The 11,432-nt window shown below is 42.8% G+C and overlaps 1 non-coding gene across 1 annotated transcript; it reads left to right on the top strand.

The window, feature by feature from the left end:
- Positions 1–2,579: 2,579 nt before the first annotated feature.
- trnai-gau (transfer RNA isoleucine (anticodon GAU)) lies at positions 2,580–2,652 on the top strand. The gene has a single exon. It is a non-coding gene; the product is annotated as a tRNA-Ile (tRNA).
- Positions 2,653–11,432: the final 8,780 nt, after the last annotated feature.

The raw sequence follows: 11,432 nt of genomic DNA, 5'->3' as shown, positions 1-11,432 counted from the left end.
GTTGACAGCATCCCCCCCCCCCCCCCCCCCACCCTCACCACCTCACATTTAAGAAGACCCATGTCAAAACCCGTTTCCATGTGCTGAAAAGAAGCGGAACGTGTTCTAGTCAGGCGAGACCTATTGAAGGAACCAACGTGGGTGATTTGACACTTGGGGTCCAGCGTCTGACCCCCCCACCCTCCCATCCTCCCCGCCCTTAAAAACGGCTCCGCAGCGCCCCCGCCGTCGGAAACAATGGCGTGCACGGACCTGCGTCTTCTCCCGCTTTGATTTTGGTCGCCGCGCCCCGGCGTCTAAGCGCTTCCTCGCGCGTGTCAGCAAGTTTGAGAGCTTAAAGTGTTTCATGTTTAATGGGATAAGCAGCAACATGAGCTTCTTTCTAGCCAATCTCAACCCAATTGAGTGTGTGCGTGTGTGTGTGTGTATTTTTTAATGCAATTTGTCAACTTCCTTCCGCTAGTGGGATTTGTTCCATACTGTTAGATGTGCAGTCAATTACATCGCATCTTTGAAGAGTCTTTTGCGGGAGAAAGATTGCTCATCGGGAAATATTAAAAGCTACTTAACGCACGCTGGACCAAAGACGAGCGAATAGCAACATACTTTTTTTTTTTAAGCGCTATTTATTTATTTATTGCAAAGTGTTGGGTTTATCTCTTCTTGTATTTGTTGTGCACACTGATGTCAGTACTTACACGCCAGTTTATTAGGCGCGCTCGCACTTGTACCAGTAATCTGAACATGTTGATGTGCAAATGTTTTGGATAGGTTGAGAAATGAGCCGGTGTTAGAATAAACAAATATGACGACAATTTTTTAAAAATTATTTTAATATAGATTGCAATTGGCTGGCAACCAGTTCAGGGTGTACCCCGCCGCTTGCCCGTTGACAGCTGGGATAGGCTCCAGCACTCCCCGCGACCCTAGTGAGGATAAGCAGTGAAGAAGATGGATGGATATTTGAATATACATTTAAATCGCCACGGTGACTCAGCTGGTAAAGCGTTGGGCTCACAGTTCTGAGGATCTGGGTTTGATCCCGGCCCCGCCTGTGTAGAGTTTGCATGTTCTCCCCGTGCCTGCGTGGTTTTTCTCCGGGCACTCCGGTTTCCTCCCACATCCCAAAAACATGCGACATTAATTGAACACTCTAAATTGCCCCTAGGTGTGATTGTGAGTGCGGCTGTTTGTCTCCATGTGCCCTGCGATTGGCTGGGAACCAGTTCAGGGTGTACCCCGCCTCCTGCCCGTTGACAGCTGGGATGGACTGCGGCACTCCCCGCGACCCTCGTGAGGATAAGTGGCAAAAGAAAATGAATGGATGGATGGAATATGCATTTATCTGTGCTTCTTAGGATGTTACATAAGGAGCAATTGTCAATGTTTTTATGGAATGATTGATAATCACCACAGAAATAGTCAAAATAAAATTTGTAATACACCACTGCCTTGAGGTAAAAATTTAAATTTGTTCCGTGACCACATTTGTAAGTCAAAATAAGTCACAAATCCTCTTTCCTCCATTGAAATGAGTCGTGTCATCGCAGCAATTTAAGCAGCACTCCCCCACAAAATAAATAAATAATTGGGAATGTGTTTTTAATGAAGAAATGGCACTCTATAATATTGTACTTGATAAAAACATGGATATATAATACATAAAAACATTAGATAATGACGTAATGAAACTAAATGTGATTAAATGTGATTTTTTTGCTTCAATTGTGTTGACTGAACTGCCAGGAACAAGACTATATGACTGTCTGTCTGCATGTGTTGCGCCACAGTTTTTCTTCAAATATCTATTACCTGAAAGATTGCAACACATTGATACCAGTGCTACTTGCTAGCTCGTCTATGGAACATTGTTTGTTGACGTGACAAAAGTCATTCACTACCGTTGATGGCTGTTAAATTCATTTTGGAGTGGCAATAAAGAGCTCTTGACTGGAATCGCAAAGGCACCTTGCGCTTGGTTGATGTTCAATTTAGTTCATGCAGACAAGACAGGTACAGTTACAACATTTTTTTTCTTTTTTTCCATGAAATGGTTAATTTTTATATGCTTAAAAAAAGTCTAAAATCTGAAAAATTAAGTGGACAAACGAGTTGCTGTAGTCTGTCTCTGCTCTGAAAGGCTGAAAGCTTCGAGCTAATGCTTAGGCAACACGTTCATATTAAAGATGTATAACATGAGTCCGGTATGTTTACAGTAAGTGACGGTTCCCATGACAATGTAACAATTGGAGACAGTGATAATTTGTCGGGTTTTTTTTTTTTTTTTTTTTTTTGGTGTTTAAACAAGGACTTATTTCAGCGAAACGCCTTCGCTAGCGAGCTATCTTCACAGCTTCAAAAATGGACAGCGGAAAAAATGACAGACTAAACTGCCCAAAGTTGTGGAGATTGGGGTGAACGTTTGAGCCGTGAAAAAAAATATCCACTTTAATTCTGGCTGAAATAAACCCATCCGGTTGTCACAGCGCTTTTTCACGCTGCAACGAGAGGTGCTAGCCACCGGCTAGCTCATAAGCTAACAGATTTAGGCTTGGTATTGACAGCCAAGTAATTTGAGAGGCCCCGTAGCTCAGTGGTTAGAGCACTGGTTTGATAAACCAGGGGTTGTGGGTTCGTATCCCACTGGGGCCTCCACTCCCTGAGAAGGGTTGCGTCAGGAAGGGCATCCGGAAGGGCATCCGGCGTAAAAATTGTGCCAAACATATGTGCGTTCATCTGAGATGACACGCTGTGGCGACCCCGAAAGGGACAAGCCGAAAGAAACTTACTTACTATTGACAGCCAAGTAATTTGCAAATACACTGAATAACCACTAATGTGAACGTGGGCGCATAATTTCTCATATAGTGGGGGGGGGGGCACACACACCATACCCCATGCTAAAGTATGTCGCTGGATCCCACTTTAGCCACACACAAAAAAAGAAAACTGAAATAATGAACAACAGTTAAATGCAATAGCTTCACAATTTAGTACTTCATATTTTTCAATCTTGAGACCTTTTACGATCCTCAAGCATGTATAATGTACTTGGGGGAGGAGGTAATCCGAATTTACAGGGTCTTTAATGCTCATTAAACGGCAGTTATTCTCTGTCAAATAAATAATTTTTTTTTTAATTTTTGTGGTGTCTGGAACGAAATAGCTAGATTTACGTTATTTCCAATGGTAAACATTGCTTCAGTTTTCACACAATTACATTTTTAGTCAAACGTTTTGGGATGTATTGATCACCAAAACTGATGTTCAACTTTAAATATATCTATTGTGAATGCATGTTTTTGTTTTGTTTTCATAGAAATGTATTATGATCGTGTGAAAGTTACCTTTTTAATAAATATATATTGTAGTACCCAAAAGTCACTTTTATGTGCCTGGTATACCTAAAAAAAAAAAAAAATCAGTAATGCAGTATAAGACAATAACAAACATATTAATATCTTTATAACTGTGTCATTCAAAATTTAGCATTAATCTTTATAAAGGCTGATTTTTTTTATTATTAATATTATTATTATTTTTACTTTTTTTTTTGTTTAGCCATGGCTCATGTCCAGCATCTCATTAGACTGCGGCGGCGGCCGTTTAATGTACAAGAACGTTCCCTCCCCGGTTCATGATTGATGACAAATATTTTATTAATCATTTCATATGCTCTTCAAATATTATTCATCCACCTGCTGCATATGATCCTAACACCCCCCCCTCTCCCTTCTTCTCTCTTTTGGTGATCATACATAATTTAGTCCCCGGCCACATCTAATAAATGATGTTGACATATGCTCTAGCGGGGAGCGCCGCCTGCAAGTGTTGCTTGATAAGCGTCTTTGCATTTTTCACTGGATCCAATTTTGCCCTATCAGTCAGTCGGCGAGTGTGTGGCAGCGGCACTCGCGTGCTCCGACCCCCCCTTCCCACACACACACACACCACGCGCCCCTACCCCGATATGTCCCGGGGCGTCCGATTAGCGAGCGAGGGAGTGGAGGTGCAAGAGATGTGTGTTAAATTTTAATTTGTCACCAATAGCGTTTATGTTTACGTGTGTGTAGATAAGGTGGCATTTACAAAGATCACATTCATGATTCATGTTTAAAATGACTTTTTTTTTAGATGAATGCGGCGGAGGGAGCCGCGTGCTCACGAGCGGGCGAGGGCGGTCGCTGTCGGAGGTCAGAGTTCAGCGCCACAAAGCAGAGAAGATTGAATATGGAGACGGATTAAAAATTGAAACTTGCTCTAAGCGCTCATATATCCAAATATTTGTCCGCGGCGCTCCCGGGCGGGAATGAATTCTTACAGTAGAACAAGGGGAAAAAAATAAAATAAAAAGAAAGATCCGCTCTCTCTCCAGACCTCATCTACCTCTGCCGCCCCCCCCCCTTGAATCAATTCAATCAATTCGCCCCCACCAATTGTTTGTTGTTGTTGTCCCCCACCCACCCTCCTCTCCTCTTTCTGCTGACCACACCTCAAGGATTAATATTTGATTAGCCTTTAGGAGAGGTGGAAAGTACTTATTAACCTTATTTGTCAATCTGTCAGTGCCACGCTGCCGATTGGGCCTCGCGGCGGAGGGCCGGGGGGAAGGCATAAGGTGGGGGAAGGGGTCGGTGCGGGTAAGAAGGGGAGGGGTAATGACTTCGGGGAATATCATGTCTTGCGACGACTGCTCTCCCCTGGCTGTTTCATCCTAATTATCCAGTTTAGGCTGCTGTCACATGCACGACAATCACTTGGCGGCGGTCGTAACATTAGGTACACCTCCGCCGCCTAATCGGACCCCCCCGAAAAGCGACGTGTGCCTCCGCACAGATAAGGACGATCGTTTTAGTGCGGTTTTTTTTTTTTATTGGCTGGATTTAGATGGGAAGGAGAGAACAAAATGGCAAAATGAGACGTTTTTCCATCCGTGCGGTGTTTCTATATTTAGTTAGAATTCCATAGCTCAGGTTGAAAGCTATTTTGAAAAATGTTATGCATTTATTGGAATAAGAGCGTTTTTTTTTTCAAAATTGCCAGGGATATGATTTGCTTTTGAAATGCAATCTACAACAACAATCACCCGCGCAACTTTTTTAATGCCTTTTGCCTCCTTTTGTGTCATTTCCGATGAAAAGATGCCAGCAATTCGCTTGAACTAAAAAATGTGAATTTATTATGATATTAAATGTGTAGTTCAAACATACCAGTCATCACCATAGCGCAAAGGTTGTAGGTTTAAATATCTTATGTGTCAGAAGAGTTTAATATATTATGGTGCTTTCTTATTTAAAACATTCAAAACAAGATGGAAGGAAATTATTTTTAAAAATAATAAAGCCCCCCCCCCAAAAAAAAAATGTCATAAAATACTTTGTGGTCATTTTCATTCTAAAGCATATGAAGAGAAAACATTGAGACGGGCCTGGAGAACCCTCTAGCCCTGCGCCGTCCCCTTTTTTCATTAGTAATTTTAATTAAGTCTTCCCGCACAACAGCGAAATTGACTTTATGCATAATTGTTCATTATACGTCTTGTTTTCTACGATGGGGAAATTAAGGGGCCACAAATGGATGAACGTGAGACGTGATTAGTCTCCTTCCTCCCAAACGTATCCTCGTCTTGGTATTTTTTTAATTTTTTCTTTCCCATACTCCTCCTCCTTTTTAACGCCCGGCTCCAAAGTGAAACTGATACTTAAATGTGCAAAAAAAAAAAAAAAAATCATTTAATTTAATGAATTGTCAATTCTGTTGTCAAATCAAGATAACAGACACTCTTTCGGGGAATTTAAGGTAGAGTACGCACATTTCGAGTATTTATTTCAGGATCATTGACAAATGCTTTTGTTTTTCCTTTGGAGTTGCTGCTCCTTTGTCTACCCAGCATGCACTGCAAAGTGTACATCTTTGATCTTTCTCCTCATCCTCGTGTCTTATCTGGCATCGCGCACGCCCAGCGCCATTGAGCTTAGTCAAAGACCATCTCGTGCTCAACCCCCCCCCCCCCCCCGTGTTAATTACAGATCCTTTCATGTGATAGAACGCCGGGCTGTAGAGATTGATTACTCTTTGAGCTAAGTTGTCTTCCAATTACTTAGACAATTAGCCAACTAATTAAAATACTTAGCCTGTGCATTGGAGTGGGGGGGTGGGGGTTGAAGAGGAGTGACACTGCCGGGGTCTCCCTTGATATAGGAGCTGGCGAGGATTCTCAATGTGTCTCACGCTGGGGAGAAGGCGGCCCGCTGGAAACCCTTGCGAACAGGCCCGGGTCATCATGCGGATTTCGGATTTGGAAGACTTTTTTTTTTTCTTCTCGCTGCTTTTTCACGGTTTCATGGAGTTGTGGTTTCGCAGAAGGAACCGGTGTGACAGTCTGAGCGCTCTCCCGTGCTAAAAAGTCCCCTTGTGATTTATTGCGGATGCGTTGCTAACAGGGGAACTCTGGGTACGTAGCAGTCGCTGACTAGGACCCGGTCTCTTGGTTCCCCTTCTTCTACATAGAGGGAGCTAACATGTGTTTATATCCTAACCGTAACCCTAACCTAACCTTAAAATAAAAGTATACACATATCTGTACGTTCGCTGTGTTCGTCTTTCTGAGACGTGCATACTGAACGTGAACACGTGGCGACAGGTTGTCGAACGGTACACATTGAAGCATGGATGTGGATGTCTCAGACTGGCCGGAAGTTTGCAAAATATACGCGCAGGCGCATTAATCACAAGAAGACTTTTCAGCCCCGGGACCGCTCCGAGAATCACAACGGGTTAGCGATAGCGCCTCGACAATTTAGCATCTAGGATACCTGCTTTCGATTTTGGAATAGGAGGCCTGAATTCACCCAAAATGGGATGACTCAAATCAAAATGGCCGACTTCCTGTTCAGTTTTATTACATTGGTCTTTTGAAGGGTGTTGTTATGATGGACATGGGAACCCAATTTTGTGTCGATCAGTGAAACGTGTTGATAATTGATTCCATTTTTAACCTTTTTAATGGTCTTCTATCTTTGTTTGGGTAGGAACTGCTGTGAAGTGGTACCAAAAGAGAATTGGCGGTCCAAGACCCGTCGCAAAATAAGCTTTGCACTTTGCCCATTTCAGGAATCGATAGAATTCGCAAAAAACGGGACTGTTCGAAATCAAAATGGCTGATTTCTTCTCCACTTTCGGGCATTGAGACTTTATTATTCCCGTCGGCGCCACCGAGCGCGTTTACGCCGGCTCGTTTTCAGGACCTTAAACTTCGATGGCCTGAACAACAATAAAACAAGTAAACAAGGCTGTAAGGCTTTCTATTTGACTCGTAAAAAAAAAATATGCAAGCGGTCAAAAAGTGACAAGGAATGCAAAATGATTTGTACTGAAACATTACATGTTTATGAGTGCGAGAAAGTGATGATAAGTAGCATATGAAACTAATATTCACGTAATGGAGTGTTGATGTTTGCGCCTGGTCGCACTGATTGTCGGCGTTCCTTTTAACCCCCAGCTGGGCAGCTCCGTCATTCCTCCTCCTCCCTTCTGGCGTCAATTCATTCTTATGAGCGCAAGAGGTGGGGGTTGGGTGTGGTGGGGCGACAAATGTGCGCGGGACAATAAGGATGTAGACAAGTAGTTCAATTTACGCATCCGTAATTGCTTTCGATGATGTCGATAATTATGTCGGACTCGGCAGAGTTTTTATGAGGGGCCAATTACAAGCCAAATCTCATAACCCCGATCAAGTCTAAATACTGTTTTAGCAACGTGCGAGTTTAGTGTAGTCCGCTCATGTGACGGTCAAATCACTTACTGCGGTGGTGTCAAACTGAGTTTTATCACGGGCCAAATTGTAGTTATGGTTTCTGTCAGAGGGTCATTATGACTGTGAAACCATAAAAATCTTTAATTCACCCATGATATTTACAAATTAAACGAACTACCGTAATTTCCGGCCTATAAACCGAGAGTTTTTTCACATGCTTTCTACCCTGCAGCTTATGCAGTGATGAGGCTAATTTCTGCATTTTTTTCTAATGGCCGCAAGGGGGCACTCGAGCAGAAAAGGTCAGAGTGAGATCAGTGCCAAGGAAGTGACTTTTACCAGTATGTTTTTTTTTTTTTAACTGGCCCTGTTAGCGCTGTGCTAGCGTGTTTCTGCTAGATACTGCCACATCTCAGTGATTTTTACCGGTATGTTTTTGTTTTTTTTTACCGGCCCTGTTGGCACCATGCTAGCGTGTTTCTGCTATGATACTGCCACATCTCAGTGATTTTTACCGGTATATATATATATATATATATATATATATATATATATATTTTTTTTTTTTATTTATTTTTTTTTTTTTTACCCGCCCTGTTGGCACCATGCTAGCGTGTTTCTGCTATGTTACTGCCATGTCTTGGTGATTTTTTTTTTTTTTTTTTTTACTGCCTCTGTTAGTGTTGCGGTACCATGCTGCTACTGTGTAGCTGCTGCGGTTGTTTGTTTTTTTTACCAGTCTCTTTTTATTTTTTTAAATCAATCATGCTACCGTGCTGTTGCTACGTTAAGCTAAGCTAAGGTATTAAAACTTGGAAAACTTAGAAAACTCTCTTGGTGTACCGTCTTTCTTTGTAACTATCTCATGTTTCACTCACTTTCTGGCTCACTTTCTGGCTCTTGATACTGAATAACGACCGTCGTACTTGGCTACAACAACAACATCTCGTGTTTCAATGTGGGCACTTGCGGCTTTTACACAGGTGCATCTTATTATGTATGTACCAAATGGTATTTCCTTTACAAATGTACTGGGTGAGGTTTATAATCCGGTGCTCTCTATAGGCTGGAAATTATGGTAGTTTTGGCATCAGAAATAAAGGGTAATGGGGTTTTTCAACTATTGTTGATGTTTGGAAACACAAAAATGCTTGGAGTATTTTAATGTCATCATTTATGATTCAACAACTGTAAATCTTGGTAAAGATTTCACCAAAAATCATCGAAGTTGATAGACGATTTGCCTTCAGGGGCCACATACATTCATGTTGCAGGCTGGATCAGGCCCCCAGGCCTCGAGTTTGACACCTGTGACTTACAGTAAGCACTCCACATGCGTGTTTATTGTATTGGCTCCATTTGTCATCTCACACTCATAAATAAGCACCAAACCACTCGATAGTCACTTAAAACATATTTTTATGGGCCAGAGCTTCGAAGGCGATCATCAAAGTTCAAGGTGACAGCAATGTCGAGATCTTTGGAAATTAAGTGTTGCATATTGACAGTTATCAATTTCCTATCTTGCAATCATTGCTGATAATCATTGTCACATACCATTAACATGAGCACTTTGTTCACATCGATGAATATTCTTCTCGGTAACATGTTTCTACGTGTTTTTGTCATTTCAGAAGTGTGTGTCAGACATCCGGATCTCCAAGAAGTACTTTCGAAAAGGTCAGTGAGCTCGATTCAAGCAACGTTTCCCTGATTCGTAATCTATCTCATAAGTGATGTCCTAATGAAGAAAACGGTCATCATCCCTAAAGAAGCGTCCTTTAGCCCGCCGACAGTCTCAAAGTCGCAGAGAAGTGTGTCTGATTGAAGGATGTCGCAAGGACGGGAAGTCGGAGCCGTCAAGCTCTCCGTCGTCTAATCACAGACTGTATAAAACGATCTTAGCACCACTTAACCTGCACGGGGGCCCTGATGTGTCTCGGCATGCTCTGTCTCTGTTAATCAATCAGCTCGGAGAGCCTCCGGCACGCGCAAACGTCCGAGAGCCTCGCTTGAAGGTCGCGTCTCCCTGTTTGTGTTTGTTTTCCTTTTTAATTACTCCTCGCGAAATAGTCTTTAGTACATTTAAACGTGTGGAAATCGCATAATGTATTTATTTGTGTGTCCCCTCTGGCGAGAAAATGAACAAATTGCAAATTGTGCGTGCGCTTGAGGATTTATAATCAAATGAGATTTTCTCCGGTGCACGTCGCGGGTGTCCCGTTCTGTCAAAACTGTCACCCCTCTGGTTTATTCTCAGCGGAGAGGTGCGCTGATGATGCTGACAACCTCATTTAGCGGGCAGAACAAACTCAGCTCCTTTTGTTTCCCGCTGACAGCTGTTTGTGCTCGCTAATATAGACTTAACTGGCGTGGGACATGATAAACATACATCAGCGCAGCAAGCGGCGGCGCTCCAAATCATTGGAAATATTGGGCAAATAGATGTGTTTTCGAAAGCTGTCATTTCTGGGATGAAACGCTCAATTAAGCAAGCGTGACGGTTAGGCAGTCAGAAAAAAAAAGGAGGCTCGGTGTTTCTGGCCTTAGCTAAACCAGCGCTCATGCTAGGCGCACATTTAGCATAGTAACAAGCTCCGCATTCCAGTCATTTAGGTAGGAGGAACTCCTACGAAATTAAGTATCATATTTGAATTTAGTCAACAAATGTAGTCCATTTACAGTACTTACAACACTGGCCTTTTACATTTTGGCTGTGATGGAAGACAGCACAGAAACATAAGTTGTTGTAGCTAGGCAATCGCATTGTTCAGTCGACTTCTAGTTCCAGGAAGGCAGCCACTTCCTTCGGGCGTTTCCACAGGTCCATTACGGTAAGCGTAGTGGGAGCCGCTGCGCAGTTGAAGATGTGCTGCGTGTCGTGAAGGCCCTGACCGCATTTCGGGCAGAGGCTGACGATACCACCGCCACCGCTTCTTCAACCGCCGTACGATGGAGCCAACGTAGTCAGTCTCGGTAGGCTTGTACATCAAACACCATGTAGGTGGGGATGTCTTTGTCGATGTCTTGACGGTATTTACAGACGTCATGGTGAAGTAAGCGTGGTTGAGGTGGTTTCATTTTGACACCTGATAGCACAGGTGCGCGGGTATCTGGCAGTGTAGCAGATACCGCCGGGCGAGTAGTTCGTTGTATTGCTTCACTGGTAGGATTTTGGTCTCACGATGCAGGTGGTCCCTGTTAGCCAAGCAGCCGTTGGTGACTCTGACGGCAACATGAGTCAAGACTGAGTGGAAAAATATTTGCAGGCTGAGCTTGACAACAACAACACAAAAAAAGATAACAAATGCAGCAGCATGCACAAAAAGGACCTTTGTACGAAATCAAACAGAATTTGGCCATTTTTGTGCAAATTCCATGTAATTTGGACAAATTCCAAATCGAGAATTCACCAGAATGACAGATCGAAGACACTAAACTGGCACACTACATACACCTAAATTTTATGATGCCCTGAAATTATACTAACTGATATGTTTATTCTTTTTAAAGTCATCTTTTCTACTCAAAGGATCTAAATGTACTTCGCCACTCTCATCTGTGATTGCGTCAGGAAGGGCATCTAGCGTAAAAACTGTGCCAAACAAATATGAGCGTTCATCTGAGATGTCACACTGTGGCGACCCCTCACGTGACAAGCCAAAAAAAAAACCTT

This window comes from Syngnathoides biaculeatus, chromosome 16 (genome assembly GCF_019802595.1).
Source record: "Syngnathoides biaculeatus isolate LvHL_M chromosome 16, ASM1980259v1, whole genome shotgun sequence".
Taxonomy (NCBI): domain Eukaryota; kingdom Metazoa; phylum Chordata; class Actinopteri; order Syngnathiformes; family Syngnathidae; genus Syngnathoides; species Syngnathoides biaculeatus.
The sequence above is the reverse complement of the archived record's forward strand: the minus strand, read 5'-3'. Positions and strand labels throughout refer to the sequence as shown.